General features: G+C 44.2%; 1 pseudogene; it reads right to left on the bottom strand.

Moving 5' to 3' along the window:
• The window catches only part of LOC132321273 (ATPase family AAA domain-containing protein 2-like), a 169,005-nt pseudogene that overhangs the window by 133,226 nt on the left and 16,446 nt on the right, over positions 1 to 19,333 (bottom strand).

The following is a 19,333-nucleotide window of genomic DNA, read 5'->3' as shown; positions in this document are numbered from 1 at the left end:
GAAGGGCCCAATCTGTACTGGGAGGGGGCCAGGGGATTAAGTTTGGACTGGGAAAGGGCCCAGTCTGTCCTGTGAGGGGGCCAGGGGATCCATTTTGGACTGGGAATGATTCTAGTCCATACTGGGAGGAAGCCAGGGTATGCACTTTGGACTGGGAATGATCCAGGTCTGGACTGGGAGGGGGCTATTGGATCCAGTTTGGACTGGGAATGATCCCACTCTGTACTGGGAGGGTGCCACGGGATCCAGTTTGGACTGGGACAGGGCCCAGTCTGTCCTGGGAGGGGGCAATGGGATTCAGTTTGGACTGGGACTGGTCCTAGTCTGTCCTGGGAGGCGGCCATGGGATCCAGTTTGGTGTGGGATACAGCGCAGTGTGTCCTGGGAGGGTGCCAGGGGATCCAGTTTGAACTGGGAATGATCCCAGTCTGTCCTGGAAGTGGGCCAGTGGATCCAGTTTGCACTGGGACACTGCCAAGTCTGTACGGGGAGGGGCCAGGGGTTCCAGTTTGGATTGGGACAGGGCCAAGATTGTACGGGGAGGCGGCAGGGGATCCAGTTTGGACTGGGAATTATCCCGTTCTGGACTGGGAGGGGGCCAGGGGATCCATTTTGGACTTGGAATGATCCCAGTCTGGAATGGGAGTGGGGCCAGGGGATCCAGTTTGGACTGGGAATGATCCCAGTCTGTCCTGGGAGGGGGCCAGGGGATCCAGTTTGGACTGGGACAGGGCCCATTCTGTACTGGCAGCGGCCAAGGGCTCCAGTTGGAACTGGGAATGATTGCAGTCTGTCCTGGGAAGGGGGCAGGGGCTCCAGTTTGGACTGGGACAGGGCCCACTCTGTCCTGGGAGGGGGCCAGGGGATCCAGTCTGGACTGGGAATGATCCCAGTCTGTCCTGGGTGGGGGCCAGTGGATCCAGTTTGGACTGGAAATGATCCCAGTCTGCCCTGGGAGGGGGCCAGGAGATCCAGTTTGGACTGGGAATGATCCCAGTCTGTCCTGGGAGGGGGGAAGGGGGTCCAGTTTTGACTGGGAATGATTGCAGTCCATACTGGGAGGACGACACTGGATCCAGTTTGGTCTGGGAATGATCCCATTCTGGACTGGGAGGGGGCCACCGGATCCAGTTTTGACTGGGAATTATCCCGGTCAGGACTGGGAGGGGGACACTGGATCCAGTTTGGATTGGGAATGATCCCAGTCTGTCCTGGGAAGGGGCCAGGGGATCCAGTTTGGACTGTGTCAGGGCCCATTCTGTCGTGGGATGGGGCAAGGGTCTCCAGTTGGAACTGGGAATGATTGCAGTCTGTACTGGGAGGGTGCCAGGGGCTCCAGTTTGCACTGGGAAAGGGCCCAGTCTGTCCTGGGAGGTGGCCAGGGCATCCATTTTGGACTGGGACAGGGCCCAGTCTGTCCAGGGAGCGGGCCAGGGGATCTAGTTAGGACGGGGAATGATTGCAGTCTCTCCTGGGACGGGGGCCAGGGGATCTAGTTAGGACTGGGCATGATCCCAGTCTGGAATGGGAGAGGGGGCAGGGGATCAAGTTTGGACTGGGAATGATCCCAGTCTGTCCTGGGAGGGGGCCAGGGGATCCAGTTTGGACTGGGACAGGGCCCAGTCTGTCCTGGGTGTGGGCTAGGGGATCCTTTTTCGACTGGGAATGATCCCAGTCTGTCCTGGGAGGGGGCCAGGGGGTCCAGTTTGGACTGCGAATGATCCCGGTCTGGACTGGGAGGGGGCTAGAGGATCCAGTTTGGACTGGGAATGATTCCAGTCCATACTGGGAGGGGGTCAAGGGATCCAGTTTGGACTGGGACAGGGCCCAGTCTGTCTTGGAAGGGGGCCAGGGGATCCATTTTGGACTGGGAATGATCCGTGTCTGTCCTCGGTGGGGGCCAGGGGATCCAGTTTGGAGTGGGACAGGGCCCACTCTGTTCAGGGAGGGGGCCAGGTGATCCAGTTGGGACTGGGAATGATCCCAGTCTGTCCTGCGAGAGGGCCAGGGCATCCAGTTTGGACTGGGAATGATCCCAGTCTGTCCTAGGAGGGGGCCAGGGCTTCCAATCTGGACTGGGGCAGGGCCCAATCTGTCCTGGGAGGGGGCCAGGGGATTAAGTTTGGACTGGGACAGGGCCCAGTCTGTCCTGTGAGGGGGCCAGGGGATCCATTTTGGACTGGGAATGATTCTAGTCCATACTGCGAGGAAGCCAGGGTATGCACTTTGGACTGGAAATGATCCCGGTCTGGACTGGGAAGGTGCCAGGGGATCCAGTTTGGACTTGGAATGATCCCAGTCTGTCCTGGGCGGGGGTCAGGGGATCCAGTTTGGACTGGGACAGGGTCTATTCTGTCCTGGGAGGGGGCCTGGGTCTCCAGTTGGAACTGGGAATAATTGTACTCTGTACTGGGACGGGACCAGAGGCTCCAGTTTGGACTGGGACTGGTCCCAGTCTGTCCTGGGAGGGGGCCAGGGGATCCAGTTTGGACTGGGACAGGGCCAAGTCTCTACGGGGAGGGGGCAGGGGACCCAGTTTGGACTGGGAATGATCCCGGACTGTACTGGGAGGGGGCCAGGGGCTCCAGTTTTGACTGGGAGTGATCCCAGTCTGTCCTGGGAGGGGGCCTGGGGATCCAGTTTGGACTGGGACAGGGCCCAGTCTGTCCTAGGAGTGGGCCAGGGGATCCAGTTTGGACTGGGAATGATCCCAGTCTGTCCTGGGAGGGGGCCAGGGGATCCAGTTTGGACTGGGAATGATCCCAGTCTGTCCTGGGAGGGGTCCAGGGGATCCAGTTTGGACTGGGAAAGATCCCAATCTGCCCTGGGAGGGGGCCAGGGGATTCCGTTTGGACTGGGAAAGGACCCATTCTGTCCTGGGATGGGGCCAGGGCCTCCAGATGGAACTGGGAATCATTGCAGTCTGTACTGGGAGGGTGCCAGGGGCTCCAATTTGCACTGGGACAGGGCCCAGACTGTCCTGGGAGGGGGCCAGGGATCCATTTGGGACTGGGATAGGGCGAAATCTGTACGGGGAGGGGGCCAGGGGATCCAGTTTGGACTGGGAATGATCCCAGTCTGTCCTGGGTGGGGGCCAGGGGATCCAGTTTGGACTGGGAACGATCCCAGTCTGCCCTGGGAGGGGGCCAGGGGACCAGTTTGGACTGGGAATGATTCCAGTCCATACTGGGAGGAGGCCACAGGATCCAGTTTGGACTGGGAATGATCCCAGTCTGTAATGGGAAGTGGCCAGCGGATCCAGTTTGGAATGGGAATGATCCCACTCGGTACTGAGAGGGTGCCAGGGTATCCAGTTTGGACTGGGAATGATCCCACTCTGTCCTGGGAGGGGGCCAGGGGATCCAGTTTGGACTGGGAAAGGCCCCATTCTATCCTGGGATGGGGCCAGGGGCTCCAGATGGAACTGGGAATCATTGCAGTCTGTACTGGGAGGGTGCCAGGGGATCCTGTTTGCACTGGGACAGGGCCCAGTCTGTCCTGGGAGGGGGCCAGGGATCCATTTTGGACTGGGACAGGGCCAAGTCTGTCCTGGGAGGGGGCCAGGGGATCCAGTTTGGACTGGGAATGATCCCAGTCTGTCCTGGGTGGGGGCCAGGGTATCCAGTTTGGACTGGGAACAATCCCAGTCTGCCCTGGGAGGAGGCCACCGGATCCAGTTTGGAATGGGAATGATCCCAGTCTGGACTGGGAGGTGGCCATTGGATCCAGTTTGGACTGGGAATGATCCCACTCTGTACTTGGAGGGTGCCAGGGGCTCCAGTTTCGACTGGGACAGGGCCCAGTCTGTCCTGGGTGCGGGCCAGTGGATCCAGTTTGGAGTGGGACAGGGCCCATTCTGTACTGGGAGGGGGCCAGGGGCTCCAGTTGGAACTGGGAATGATTGCAGTCTGTCCTGCGAGGGGGCCAGGGAATCCAGTTCGGACTGGGAATGATCTCACTCTGTCCTGGGAGCGGGCCAAGGGGTCCAGTTTGGACTGGGAATGATCCCAGTCTGTCCTGGGAGGGGGCCAGGGAATCCATTTTGGACTGGGAATGATCCCAGTCTGTCCTGGGAGGGGGCCAGGGGATCCAGTTTGGTCTGGGTCAGGGCCCAGTCTGTACTGGGTGACACGCGGAAACGAGCTTCACAACTCACACAGAGTTATAAAGCTGACATTGGTTTATGGCGGCGCCGGGTGCAAGGGGGATTTCTCCTCCTAACATGCACACCGGGTTAAAACCATGACAGGTATTTAAAACAGTTAACGAAGTTAATTACGCCTACTGGTGCTACTCCTTAATAACTATTGGTTAATAATTTTCTTACTTCATCTTAAAGTTGCAGTTCTCTTTTAATTCGCCACGCATGCTCAGAGAGTAGAGGGCTAAATTGGGTTGGGGCTTTTCTAGCTGGGAGGTGTGTTCCTTAGCAGTAGAATGAGATTATAATGAGACAGGTTAACTCTAGGGCACTATTTTGGCAGTCTTTTCTATATTTCTACGATTCGTCCTTGTGCTAATCATTATTGCTAGTTAGCAGAGAGTCAGTGAAGACGAACTTATCAGCAGAGAGTCAGTGCAGACAGTCTTTATCTGTAATATGTCTAAGTACGGGGTGCAATTGTTACAAAGTATCTTCTCTACACTTTTCTTTCTTACTTTTAACCCTTGTCTCTCACGATGCCCTGTAACATTCCCCTCTTTTCTTTCCATTAAGCAAATTCTTTTGCTCTTAAAAGTGGTTCGTTATGTTTCATCATTACTTTTAGTGTCCATACTTGCCCAATAATTTCCTTTAGTTTACACCAAAGGATAAGATTCACCGTTGTTAATGTTGAGGTGGCTCTTAGTAACACCAATATCGGGTGGGTCATTATGTTTAAGATTTTGGTAGCTGACGGGGAATAACCCCTAAACACATCCCATCTGCATCATGATGGACAGTAATTAAAGTCTTTCTTCCACTTTCTTCAACTTGTTTTAACAACCTTTTCAAATTTTCATGATGCAATAGTTTTCTTATTAGAGTGAGATTCATTCCAATAGAGGTGGGCTGTATATCCTGAATCAATGTATAATTAAACTGTAGCAATTGATAAGTAGTAACAGGAGCCGTGTAGGTAAAATCACATCCTGTAAGACTAACAAAGTTGCAAATGCAAATATTTGAATGGTTGCTCGTGTCCACCATTTGATCATCTACTTGTACAAAATCCCATTGACTTCTCCGACAAACACATCCCATACCCCTGTAAATTATGATGGTTCTTGGGGTCTCGTTGGGATGCACCTCAAAGTGACAAACTTTTTGTTCAGTGTCAAGACGAATATCTTGCCCTTTGATGGTGTTTCCTTCACAAATAAATCCTTGCTGGTCTCGTACAACACAGGCCTCGACATCAATAGTTTGCCACTTATTCCTGTTTTTCATAGCCCATACCCTATGTTTTGGGGGATAAAGTACAGTTCCATGGTAATTTAATCCTAGCACAACAATCGGGTATATGTTATATACTAAAGCTTTAGATATTGTTAGTACAAAAGCTGTAGCTGTGTTGTTAGTAGGGTCAAAGGTAAAATTAACTAAATGCCACCACGATTGGAATCTCCTTTCAAATTCCGCTGCGTTATTCCAAATCACCTTTCGGATTTCTTTTGGTAGGATTCCGTCTTCACCTTTCCCTGATGATTGCAGCTGCTATTTTCTGTAACCATAATTGAGCTTGGATACAACTGAGTGCTGTAGAAACATTAGTCTGAGCCACGTCTAATGCATTTATAATCAGTTCATTGTCCTTTTCATTAAGCTTTTCCCACTGTGGTAACACATTTGCTGTAAGCCATTGACCGGTTCCTAAAGTTAGGAGGGAAGATCTTAAAGGGTTCTGTATTTTGTTCAGATCACTGGTCACCGTTGCGAGTTTGTTCCTTATTATCGCAGTATCTATACTATTTAAAACTCCCAGTCCTGTTCCTACTGCACCAATCGCATGTCTCCTTTTCCTCATTCGGGAAGGAAGGGTCCTTTTATGTAACCATGATGTCCACCCCGTATGTAAGGGTCTTATAAATGACGAACAAGCTGGTTGAACGGTGGAAATATCGTTCTGTATCAATAATTCCATTCGCTTAAGGGACCATATTGGATTAGACATTACCTGTTGCTGACCGACATATTGAATTACGTATGGTCCTGTCGGATACACTTATGGTCCCATTTGCTCAGGCTCTGTGGACTTGATTTAGTAGCCTGAGTCGAGGTAGTGTAGGCAGGGGGAGTGGTGGTTTCCTCTGGTGTCTGCAACCGAAATCTAAAAGTTAGAGCTTGGGCCCCCTCTTGAGTTGCCCCCAGACATACTATGGTCACCGTTTGAGTTATATTGAAGGGATACCAACAAACCTCCTTGCTTTCACATATCGTGCTGCCTGTTCTATTGGCAGAGTCCCAGACAGCACCGTTCTTGGCAGTAATTTGAGTCTGGAGAGGAGGCGGGTTACTTACATTAAGGAGTCTACAACCTACCTGGACCTCCTTTCCTTTCTCAAACATCCAGGTACAGACCGAATCTATCCTTTCCCATTCAGTTGGTCACAGTGTCATGTTATTATTATATATTACCACAGTTCCCAAATTCAATCCGTTTAAATCCTTTCCTGAGCTTCCCGTATACCCAAAATAAGCGTTTGTCCAAGGCCACTCCCAACAGTGGTTACAGTTCAGCAGAGTCATAAGAATCCATATCATCGCTTTTGAATGCGAAGCTTCAATGCTCCCATAGGTGTCGATTCCCATCATGGCTTAGGGCCTTTCTTCACTCTGGTGTGATGCACCCACAAGGTCTGCTCTTTAATCTTGATCGCTGTATGGGATGTCAGCAGCACCTGGAAGGGGCCTTCCCATTTCGGTTTCAGAGGTGAATCTGTAAAGGACTTCACATACACATAATCACCAGGCTTAATATTATGCACCGGCCCATCAAGACCTCGGGCTCTGGTTCCTAAGACAAGTTTCTCTGTCTCCCGAGGTTGTTTTTGCAGGTTTACAATATAATCAGATAACATCTCATCTCCAGTCTGAGTTGATATTCCTGCCTGTACAATATAGGGCCTCCCGTACAGTATTTCAAAAGGGCTCAACTCCTCTTTAGTTCTGGGCTTAGTTCTAATTCTCAGGAGTGCCAGAGATTGTGGCAATCCAGCCTCCTCCTGCCCAATTTTACAATCTGTAACTTAATTAAGTGGTTCATCTTCTCCACTTGACCACTTGCTTGTGGCCTATATGGGGTATGTAACTGCCAATCTATTCCCAAGAGTTTACTAACTTGCTGAACAATTTTTGCAATGAAATGTGGTCCTCTATCCGAGGAGATTGTTGCAGGAATTCCAAATCTCGGTATTATTTCTTGTAATAGTGCTTTAGTTACTTCTCTAGCCTTATTAGTTCAGCAAGGGAATGCTTCTGGCCAGCCTGAAAAGGTGTCTGTTAGAACCAGCAGATATCGAGACCCCCCTTTTCTTGGAAGTTCTGAGAAATCAATTTGCCACCACTGCCCTGGATAGTTTTCCTTTCCCTATCTGTCCAAGTTGGACTTTAGGGCTTACCTTAGGATTATTTTTCAAACATATTTCACACTGCTGTGTCACTTGTTTAACAGTGGTGTAGAGGTTTCGGGCAACTATACGCTGACTCAAATGTTTATACAATGCCTCAGCTCCCCAGTGGGATTTCCTGTGTTCTGCTATAAATATGGCCCACAATAACACAAATGGGATTATTATTTTGCCCTGCGTAGTCTTTGCCCACTTACCTTTCTCTACTTCTCCCCCTATGTCTTCAACTAATTTCTGATCTTCTTTGGAATACCTGGGTTCACAATCAATTTGTATTTTACTGTCTGGAACCAATGACTGCACCTCTAATTCACCTTTCTCAGCTGCTCTTTTGGCTTCTCGGTCTGCCATAGCATTGCCCAACTCTTGAGCGGTATCTCCTTTCTGATGAGCCTTGCATTGTATGATAGCCACTTTTTCAGGTTGCTGTACTGCTTCCAGGAGCCTAAGAATTTCTTCAGCATGTTTTATATGTTTCCCTTGGGTGGATAGGAGTCCTCTTTCTTTCCACATGGCTCCATGGGCATGGACTACCCCAAGAGTGTATTTGGAGTCCGTCCAGATATTAATCTTTTTGTCTTTGGCTAGCTCCAACACTCGGGTTAAAGCGATTATTTCTGCTTTTTGTGCCAAAGTATTTGGGGCAAGGGCTGCGGATTCTATTACCTGATTCACGGTGGTTATTGCATACCCTGCTCTGCGGACACCTTGTCGAACAAAGCTACTTCCATCTGTGTACCAGGAATCCTCAGCTGTCGGAGTGGGAGTAACGATGGAATCTCAATATGAGTATAGTCGTTCTCCCCTTTATTCAAGCTTAGAGTATATATAGACAGATGCCAAGAACACGCGTCCGCAACAGTTGTATGATTGGCTTACAGCCTCTGTTCACGCGTCAAGGCGGCGAGTGAGATTGGTACAGTGCTCTTGTGCACGCACAAGAGCACTTCTCCTCTTCGCGGATGTAGCTCCTTCTTCTTGTTTACCATTCCACTGTCTCTTATCACAACAGGCTTTCAAGGACAGTGAACGGTTTCCTCTGAGCCTTCCCCCTCATCAAAGACTGGGTTGCTCATGGGAATCAGATCATGTCCCTTGTTACTAAGCCATTCCTCCACATGTATCCTTCCCATAAATTGTTTTAATTGGCATTGGTTAACAAATGACTTAATTTACAACTGTACATGTAGCAAGAAAACGTCCTACTTCAGTATGAACATAAGTAAAGTTAGACTTACTTTGAGCTCACAGTCATCCACAATCACTGGCTGTGTGAGAATTTCCTTTGATTTCTCAACTCCTATCACTTCTTGTTCTTCTACCCGAGAACATCTCTCACGAGTCATATGGTGTGCCCACGAATCTGGCATGACAAAAATTTCTTAAGTCAGGATTTCTGTTTATCGGGAATACAGTATCAGTGAAGTGTCCTGTGCCTGGAATACAGTCTCTCTCTGCAATGACAGAGACAGACCCATTACCATTTTTTCACTGAGAAATGCTTGACTTTTACTTTCTTTCTGGCAAAAGCCAGTGCTCCATAAAAATTAGAAATTCAGGCACACAGAAAAGCACTAGAGAAAAAGGCAGGGTAAAAACAGGAAAAAAAAGTAGAGTCACGTTGCCATTACAGCACTGCACGGTAAAACTCCAAAGTAATTTAGGTTAGGAAACACATCCTGCATTGCAAACATTAGGACAGAAGTCTTCTTTTCCACATGTGACTCTGGGTCCACATTGCTTGAAGTACAGCTTTTTAACTTACGCTGCTCCTTAGTGGAGCAATACTCATACAATAAAAGAAAGTCAATGACTGTTTTTCAATTAGGTACCATTTGGAGAAACAAACTTCAGAATCAAAAGAACAGCAGCTGCAGAAAAACATGAGTTTGGCTACTGTAACTAGAGGGGCAGCACCATTACGCAAGAAACACTGTGTGCTGATTTTAGAGAGATGCAACAGAAACAGCAGAATGGAATTAAAGAAGGCTAAAACCTAATAAACAGTGTAATCCTCCTCAGGAAGAAAAAGGAGCTAAAGGACCTGTTTGACCTTTCACTTACCATTTGAATCTCCGTCTTCAGAACTTTCTGCTATTTGGCAATCTGGCATTTCACTGTCCCCTCTTAGGTCTGAATGTTCAGAAAGCATGACACTCTTCTTTTCAGAAGCAGATTTAGCCACAAGGAGAACCCTCTCTCTTTCGTTTTCTGACCCACATTTATTTTCATGCCCATTTTTCTGTCGTTCTTGAAGTACGCTTCCATTTTCTTCCATAGAAGAATCCTGTGTGGACTCAACTTCCGTGCAATCCATGTTAGAAACATGTTCTTCTGGAGACTCTTCCGCACTCTCTACTTCATTTTGGTCTTCTGGAACTTTATTCTCTTTATTGAACTAAAATTTCCTCCTCTTTGCTGCGATACTTGAAGACGCTTTGTTCTTTCTGCGTTTCCTTTTTGACATCTCTACAAAGAGATATCAGAAAAAGTAAGCCAAAACATTACCAGAACAGTTCTTCCTTCAAAATCCAGCATCCTCATCTTACTTGACTTACAAGGAAAATTATCAAAGGAGCTCAGGTAACATTGTCTGTCTCCCTACATATGTCTAGAGAAAGAGTTGCAAGTTAATGAGGTCAATTTGCTATTAGATTTTAAAAAGCCAGCTACAGAATTTCACTCACAAAACCATCAGCTTCAAGATTTTATGAGCAGAAAATTCTTACTTTAGATAGGAAGTATTACCAGAAAGCAAGGTTATTAGGTGAAGTTGCTTACTGTCTTACTACGTGAACTAATATAGATGAACAGAAAAGCATTTGGAGACGAGCCCTTCTTCAAATCGGTTATAAAGCTGTAAACTTCAGAAGCTAAACACATGTTGGGCAGAGTTAAAGAGACAATTTTAAGGGAATATTTGCTGGAGAAAAATTTGCCTGTGAAGACTTACACCTCACACGCTTTCTGTTAACCTTGTTTAAAACAAACTTAGCATTTTTGCCTTTCAGAAAAACCCACCGTTCTTTGTATTGACGGAGTACTGCACAAAGCGCATGGGTGAAGTCAATGGCAAAATTCCTAGTCCTGTTATGGAGACCAGGAAAGTTCACACCATGTCATGCGTTTTAGCCGAGAGACCCAAGTCCCTTTGTTCTTTCATGTCCTTTTCACAGGAAAAGTGGGGAAATAATTGTCTTTCCTTTACATATCTATTATTATTGCTCCCCTATTTTTCTGCCCTTTCCCCCTTCAGTTGGAAATCACACTAAGAGGTGGCATAGATTTTAGCATTTGAGGGCAGGGAAGGGAAAAATACTGTTTCTCATAACTAAAAGCTAGTTGAGTATTCAGAAACTGCCATGTACAACATTTTTGACTTCAAGAGAGAGCAATTTAGGAGCCGTTAAACATCAGTTGGGTCATCAAGTCCAGTGTCTTACAATGTAAACCATCCACTGTACTTGAACTTCATAACTATATCGAATGAATGACCTCTGGATTTATCTCACGTTTTGGAGCAAATTAAAAACACTGAACGCCTCTGGCACAAAGAACCAGGCATCACAGAAACCTGTTATGTCACAAAACCAGAGAAGGTATCAGTGACTTTAGCACCTTCTCCAAGAAAGTCTGAATAAAATGCAACTTGCCTTCAGAGCACGGTGTACTGGAATCTACAGGCGCTGCTGGCATCTTCATCTTTTCGTTACACTTTGGGTCTGTTTTCTCACAGCCAGGAACATAGTTCTGCTTTGGCATTACACGGTAGTAAGGCGGAGCATACTTTGAAGAGCTACAACCTTGCAACAAAGAACAGATAGCAAAGAATTGTGTCTTGCATTGTTGGTTACAAATACCGAGACAAGTCTTAAAATCATTAGCGTCAAAAACCATACCTCTTTTCTTGCGAGATTCTTGAATTTCTTCACAGCGTTGTTCAAAATCTTCATCCATTTCCTCTCTCACGATGGCATATGCAGTATCTCTCAAAGCACAAGCTCTGTGCCTAATGAGACGATCTGAAATTTTACAGTCAGAACTGAGTCTTTTCTACCAGCCGATGAAATCCTTTATTTTGATTACTTATCGAAAGATTTTGCTCTTTTCATAGATAGGTTCTGAAGGGTTATCTCAGTGAATATTTTCAGCATAACAACATAAAAGTTAATCATTAAAGCAAAAGCACTAGTTACTGATCAACACTTCTATCACAATTTCTTGTCCAAGTAGTTTAATGCTACAACATTTACAACCTGGCAAGAAATGCTCTCTGTGGATATTTAAAATGATCGAATCCCAAGTCTACTGTCCACAGACGACGTTTATCAATTTATACATTTTTAATTTTTCTAAATTAGGGATCAAAACACATTCTTACCTCCAGGGTCTTTATCTGGGTTGTACTGTAAAGCATTGCTGCAGATTAGATCGATGTCTTTTAGAAAATCTCCTGCAGTTAGGTACTGGTGCAAGTCAATCTTCGAGAGAACTGCCGAAAGGTCCATGGGCTGTTTAATGACTGCGTCATAATCAGGTACCTACAAATGAAATATGCGTGTTCAGAGATTTAACACGGTATCTACCAACATTAATTATTTTAATAACGTAAAATAAAGGACTTCTTCAAAGCCCCAAATATTTATGACACATCCAAAGATATGGAAATTAACCAGTTAGTTGCTTGAAAATAGAAGGGCTATTTCAACTGGCTTTGAAGAGACAGACCAGAAGAGGGAAAAACAAGAAGCAGGGAGGTCAGAAGCACGTGTGGGGCAGAGAAGGGAGCAGACACCCAGAGTGGGATTCATTTCACTTCACTTCAGAAAATCACAGCAAAGAAAGCTTTCTCAGTAGAGTCACCCGAGATTCTCTTTGTTGTTGGCGGGAAGAAAAAGGTGCAGGAATGCACCTTTGAAGTATCTGTCCTAGGCATCTACTTTTGCATGAGATAACTGGACCGAGAGGTGCCAATTTCTTTACTCAGACCATAAAAGGAGCCTAATGACTAGTAGAGATGAGGACATCTAGGTTTGTTTAGGTTATTTACATCTCAGAAACTAGAAGTAAAGGGAAAGACAAGTCAGTGGATGTTTAGGGGAACAGGACTTTGCTGAAATGCAAAGCTCTATTAAAACGACAGCTGACTTCCAAGTATATGCCCCTGGCTTAGACTTATTCAATACATTACATGAGAAAAAAAAAAGACAGAAGCGTATGGGAGGAAGAAGAAACCACACAGCCCTTATGGTTGATCTTATACGGAGGAGCCCCAGACGAAAGAGAGAATAGAATCTTAGAATTTATTTTAAAAACTGCTGTTCTTACTCCTGTTCTCACAGAAACTACTGAAAGTCAATTAAAGAGCTTTAGGCTTTATTAAAACAGTCCTATAGATACTGTTTATAATTATAAAGAAAGAGATCTCTCTGCTTTTCAGTGCTGTAACATGCCTACATGTCAAAGCCTTTTCATGAGTGAACTGTGTTGGCAGTTGGTCTAACTGGCAGTTGGTCTAACTGGCAGTCGGTCTAGATGATCGTTATAGGTCCCTTCCAACTGAAATATTCTAAAGTTCTGAAGGCATTGCAGAAGGAACCCGGGGCTTTCAGTGAAACTCAAATAACAGACATTTGAGGGCCTCAAGGAGTCAGCAAAAGTAAAAGCAAACTTCCTGCTTCTTGAAAAATCAGAATAGTACGGTCCTAAAAACAAAGACAAACCTTCCTATAAAGAGCACACAAACTCTGAGAAATATAAACATGCAGAAATTATGAACACACACACAGATAAAATGGTATTACAGATCAACACTAATTTACCTCCTCTGGGTCGGCACGCTTTGTAAATGCTCTGAAACGTCTGTCACCGGCAAGTCTACGAGTCACATCCCTTAAGAAAATCCTAAGTTCACGCAATATATCCTCCTCCTGCTCCTCCAGCTGTCTTATTTCTTCCTCTGTCAGCTGTGGAGGCTTAGGCGGTGGTGCTACAGGCAGTACTTCCAAGTACTGCCAAGCTTAAAAGAATCAGAAACTTTTAGTCAATTTACGGTACTCAAATACAAGCCTATGAAAAATTATTGATAGAAAATTACCACCAAAGCAAATGCTGTAGAGCTGTTAACTTACAGTTAGCAAAGTTTTCTATGTAGGATATCCTCACCTGTCTTAGTTTTTGATGCAGGAGGTTTAGCAGTTTGATTTACAATTAAGTCCTCAAAAAATGTTCTTCTTTCTTCCTCATTAGGCAACTGGATTTTGAACACTTCATCATCATTGATAAACAATTCTTTTATCTAAAGCACGAGGAGAAAAGATATTTCAGATGTAAGGTCACACAAATTCATGTTCTGTTCCAAAAAGATGAGTGCCTTTCCAAATTAAACTGAATAATCACCTTGATAAGACAAACTGTGAAAAGGTGTCTTCTTGGCCTTAAAAGGCTGGATTTTCATAGGTTAGCATGGCAAATTAAAGTATCTTCTCTAAGGAACACCTCTAGAGTTAAAGCTCAATGAAGGGACCCTATGATACACTGATAAAGTGCTGACATTCAGCACCTCCTAGACTGCTTATTTTGTATTTACCTGCCTTGCTGTCCTTTAGTTTGAATCTTTATGGCAGCTATAGAAGGAACAGGCAGGATTCAGGAGACAAGTGTGGGCTTTTTTGGTAAGGTGTTGTGGTTTTTTTTAAAATTAATTTAAATGAGGTGTCTAAAGCTGCACACTTCCAAGTTTTACTCCATTTTTCAATCTCTACTACCAGAAAGTATGGAAGGAATTTCAATACTTATTTTAGAAAGAATTTATTAACCGTAGAAGAATTTCTGTAGAAAGTTAAGCCCTTTCAAAGCATTTGATGATAAACACATCTAGGCAACCCCCTCTCTCCCCCCCAGTAAATGAGACAAAGTAATCAGAGCAGCATATTCACATTTTGATCACCTTCCTTTAATGCACACTCTCAGATACCTAGAAAGCTAAGCATATACTCTTACTGAATTTGTTAAGAAATACAACTAAAAATAGATTTCCAAGTTACTTAAACAGAAGTTGGAACTTAGCTTTCTGATTTGTAAAGCTTTCACCGATATGAAGAAAGAAATTGAAATTTTTAATAAAGAATTTAAATTTGAAATTACATTCCATCATTAAGAGTGTGACCATCGTACTTTCTCTGTAAAACTATCTTTCACTTTTCAGTAAAAGTATCTTTTTCCCATGTACATTTCAAGCACCGTATATTCTTGACTAAGTACGTACCTAACAATCTTGAAGTCACTGGAATTATTGTCTGAAGTAAATGTTTATGTCTGTCTAATGAGCATGAGTGTGTGAGAAGGGGGAAAAAGTTGGGTCAAAGTCAAGCTCTTTACTCAGAAAACACTTTAGGCAAATGCTTTCAAGCATTGTTTTGTCTAAGCAAATTTTAAGAGACCTGGTTAGAGTGCCTGAGTAATAACAGTATGAATTTGCTTAAGAGTGCACAGTACTCCAATGTTTAAAGGATTTATAAATTAACAAAAAACTGACTAAAAAAAGTAAGAAAAGTATCAACAGAAATACCTCTTCTGGGAGATCTGCATGACACACATCAGATGTTGCAAGCAGCAAAACTGGAGCAAATGCTGGAATGTTCTGCAGTAGTGTTGTAAAAGTAGCTCTCAATGTAGCTCCAGCAGCCTCCCACCACAAATGGATATGTGGAATATAAATGATACTTGGTGCTGTTCTTTGTGCTTCTCGCATCAACTGGTAAAATGAAAGCTTGGATAAGAAAACTAAACCATGTACAACAGGCTAATAAATAACTACGCGTCAGTCAAACTGTCTTATGAAATAGGAGCACATGCAGCCAAAACATCAAAACAATCCAACAAAAGAACAACTCCTTAACAATAAGGTAAAATTTTCACTTTACTCAAATATGGACATTGCTACACAGACAGAAACTGACCTGAATCTCTGCCTGATTTCAAAACTACTTAGGTGTAAGGTAATGCCTAAAGAGCCTTACAACTCAGCTGCTGTGGTGGTGTGCCTGAAAAAACAAGACTAACCCTTGAGCAAGATGTATTAGCCTGGGTAAATCACTACACGACTCTGACTGCACCATTTTCAATTCAGAGTGCGCACATATCCAAGTCACTCTGAAGCACAGTTTGAACAAGCAAAGACCTATGTGAAAAGATGAGGGCTGACACTGTGAAAGAAGCCTGGTTACAATTCATAACTTCACGTACATTTTATAAGAGGTGACCAGTCTGAATAGCTGCCTGAATAGCTAAATCACTCACAGCCTCTCATTATCAATCAGACCAGATTACGTGCTTTGGAAGACCACAAGCCATTGCCTACAGATGGTACCTCGATCACAGAAGAGGACGTGCATCTACCACATGAGGGAAGCGGCAACAGTCCTTTCACATGACAAATTTCTCCGTGCACCCTTTCAGATTATCAATATTCAGGGAGTTCCTGTCACAAGATGGGAAGTGCACGTGGTATATCCGGGCAGTGACTAGACATGCTAGTTATATGACCGCAGGTGCAACCATCACATAACACAAAAGGAATTGTTCCTCTTATGTGACAAATGAGTATCCAGTCATGTAACATGTCCATCCTTACTTGTAGAGCTCTCAAATGCTGCTACTAAAGGTGAAAATATTTTAATACAGTGATGTCAAACAACGAAACAGATTTCCTGCCTAAAAGTAAAAAGGAAAACAGCACTAAATCTGCTTATATTTAATTTATAGTATAAGAAAAACAAACATAAGTGTTCCATGAATTTTAACGCTTTTACTGCATATACTGCAGCAGTACAAGCTGTATATGTATATATAAGAAAAGAAACACTTCTTTTCCCCAAAAGCTTGATTGCCTTACAAATATAATGAAAATGAAGGTTACAAAAAGTGCATGACAGGCAGTCAGGCTGCTGCAGAGCCATCTACTGGGAGCACAGATTCTTAAGCAGCAATGAAAACAACTTTCTGGATCCCACCGAGATGGGGAGGACTTCTTGCTATAAAGAGGGGTTTATTAGCAGCACCTCCCAGCTTCCCAAGCTGCTAGCAACATCCTCACTTTCCATTCCTTTGGAATGAAAGATAGGGCCACATGTAACATCCTCATTTGGTATCATTTGATCTAGCAGAAAAGTGGCTTTTCAGACAGAAGTAAACATAACAGCACATTCAAACCAGGCCACCTCCATTAACAATGAATTTTGCTTACTTTACTAGTTTATATACAGTTCATGAATCCTATGAGATTAAAGAGAAAAAAAGGTACCTGTGCACATGTTTCTTCCGATGATGTGATGCTAACAAACAAAACAGATAGGTCTAGTGTATAGACTGGAAACTTTTCCAGGGCATGTATTACTGCAGGTGCCAAATGAGAAGCTTGCCCGTATCCTGGCTCTCCAACTAGTAAGAACCGTGGCCTGCAAGATGTTGGCTGGTAATAAGCATTTCTAGAACAGGAAGAAGAAAACAAGTTTAAAAATGAGGTGATGAATAGGCACACAGATGATAAGGTTTTTTCCTATACACCTTTCTTTCTTTTTTTTTTCCCTTTCGGTAAATACTCTCCATGTTCCAGCAAATAATAAGCTGGTCTGTGATCAGGAACACTGTCAAAGCCCATTTTCTTTTTAAAAACCTTGTACCATACCTCCCTTAAGAAATCCTGCCAATCCCCAGCATGTCTGCTGTTCCTTTGGCTGGGTTAAGTAACGGCTCTTAAATCATACAGGGGGACTGTCCAGCCAAATACACGTGTGACAACTCATCAGTAACCCGATATGGGGGAGAATAACAACTCTATCTCTCAGCACATGCCAATCTGGATCTCCTCACTGCCCGTAGACACTGATTTTCAGTAGGTCTTGAGTTTAAGTAGCTGTGAGATCTCTACATCTGTCTAGTTTAGCTGAAATTTGGCCATAGTTACTGGACATAGTGGGAAGGAAGGAGTAGAACAACATTTCTAGAAAAAAATTAACGTGGGCACTGAAACACATTAGCTGTATCTGAAGAAGTACACAAATGGACTGGTTAAATTACAGCAGTACACTCAATATGTATTAAGATGTATATTTATTTTATTCAGTCATTCTAATGTTTCATCTTTGAATTGTCTATTAATTTCCTAGTAATCCTGCTTTACTAGCATGAAACACATTTGTGAAGAGCATTCGTTTTTTTCCACCACAATACTATTGTACCTTTGCTGGCTGAAGACAAAGATCTAGAGACCTAACCAAGCTCAGCAGGTCAGAAGATTTTCTGGACAGCGCAGCAATAGAAAGTGAGAAAAATAACTGACCCACCAGTGACGACAATAATCTGTTTTTTTAACTGTCAGCTTATATGACTTCCACATTAAAATGTTAAAAAGTTAACATAAACTTAGTCGGTTAAAGGTACAAAATGCAGACATTGTTTAAGTTTTTCTCACAGTGTTTTAACAAACCATTTCTCAGTTCTGTTTCTGCTACATAATTCGCTGCTGGTTTAACAATCTTGGAAATTAGAAGGGCAAAAGATGTCTACACGAATCTGTAGGGTTTTTTTAGCTAAAAGGACAGGCAGCACGTTTCTTTGGTCTTGAGTCTTTCAAGGAATGCCATGGATTAAATCAACACATTCTAATAGTCTGTGGACCACTTTGACTTAGGAAAAGAGGGCTGGGCCATTCAGTTTGATGGGTTATGGCAGTGTACTCCATTAGAACCTCAGTACCCAGCTGGATCTTCACGCTTACTTCTTGCAAATATTGATCACCCCCCCACACCCCTCCCCTCTACTTCTTCATCTACCACCCCTCACACCAAAACTGTTTACAGACACGGCCATCTGAATAATGCAAACATCAAGGGACAAATATGTACCTGCTAAAATTGAGGAATTTTTCCTTTTGTCTACCAGGCATTTTAGGAGTTGGCTTATCTTCAAAGATTGATGGTGATTCCTCATCACTGTCAATCGCATAATTTCTTAAAATATGATTTAAACTGTCTGAAAGACAAGAGAGGTTTGTTAACTTTCCTGAATAGTCCATATCTCGCTCTCACATTAATACAGCTTCTAAATCAGTGCTGGAGACCCCTTATATTGTATTTCTTCATTTGAGGGCACATGCAGAATGTTATTTTCTGAAGAGTTTATCCTACCACAGATCTAAGGAGATTGCACAAGTCTCTACAAAGCTGTCCTACATCGCATGATTTGCATAAGGTATTCTCTCTCTGTTGGTGAAAACAACAGGAGGTTTCTTCCTTAGAACAAAGATGATTAGGAACTTCTGTAGTTCCTAGACACCTGAAAAACCCAACAAGGCCACTTCCTTCTGGAGCAGGTTCCCCCACTGGATGTGGGGAAATTAAGTGAACGTGGTGGCCACAGACTTCCCTTTGTCTAGGACTAGTGAGTCAGAATATACAGACCAACACATCTTCTAAATAAGGCTCCTCAAAGATCCCCGAAGGAAGAGATCATGAAAGGCCGACAACGGAGACGGGATGCAATTACCAATCCCTTAGCCTCTCTGCTTTTATATTGTTGGTGGGTTTCTGCCTCTTTCACCAATGCAAACAATCTACCAGCTCTACTGGGAGTAATACTGGTAGGATATTCTCCAGGGATTAGGATAGTAACTAACTATTCATGGATCTCCGTTAATCAGGAGTGCAGTGAGTTTATCGAT

Source organism: Gavia stellata, unplaced genomic scaffold, assembly GCF_030936135.1.
Source record: "Gavia stellata isolate bGavSte3 unplaced genomic scaffold, bGavSte3.hap2 HAP2_SCAFFOLD_64, whole genome shotgun sequence".
NCBI classification, from domain to species: domain Eukaryota; kingdom Metazoa; phylum Chordata; class Aves; order Gaviiformes; family Gaviidae; genus Gavia; species Gavia stellata.
This window is presented reverse-complemented; position numbering and strand designations above follow the sequence as displayed.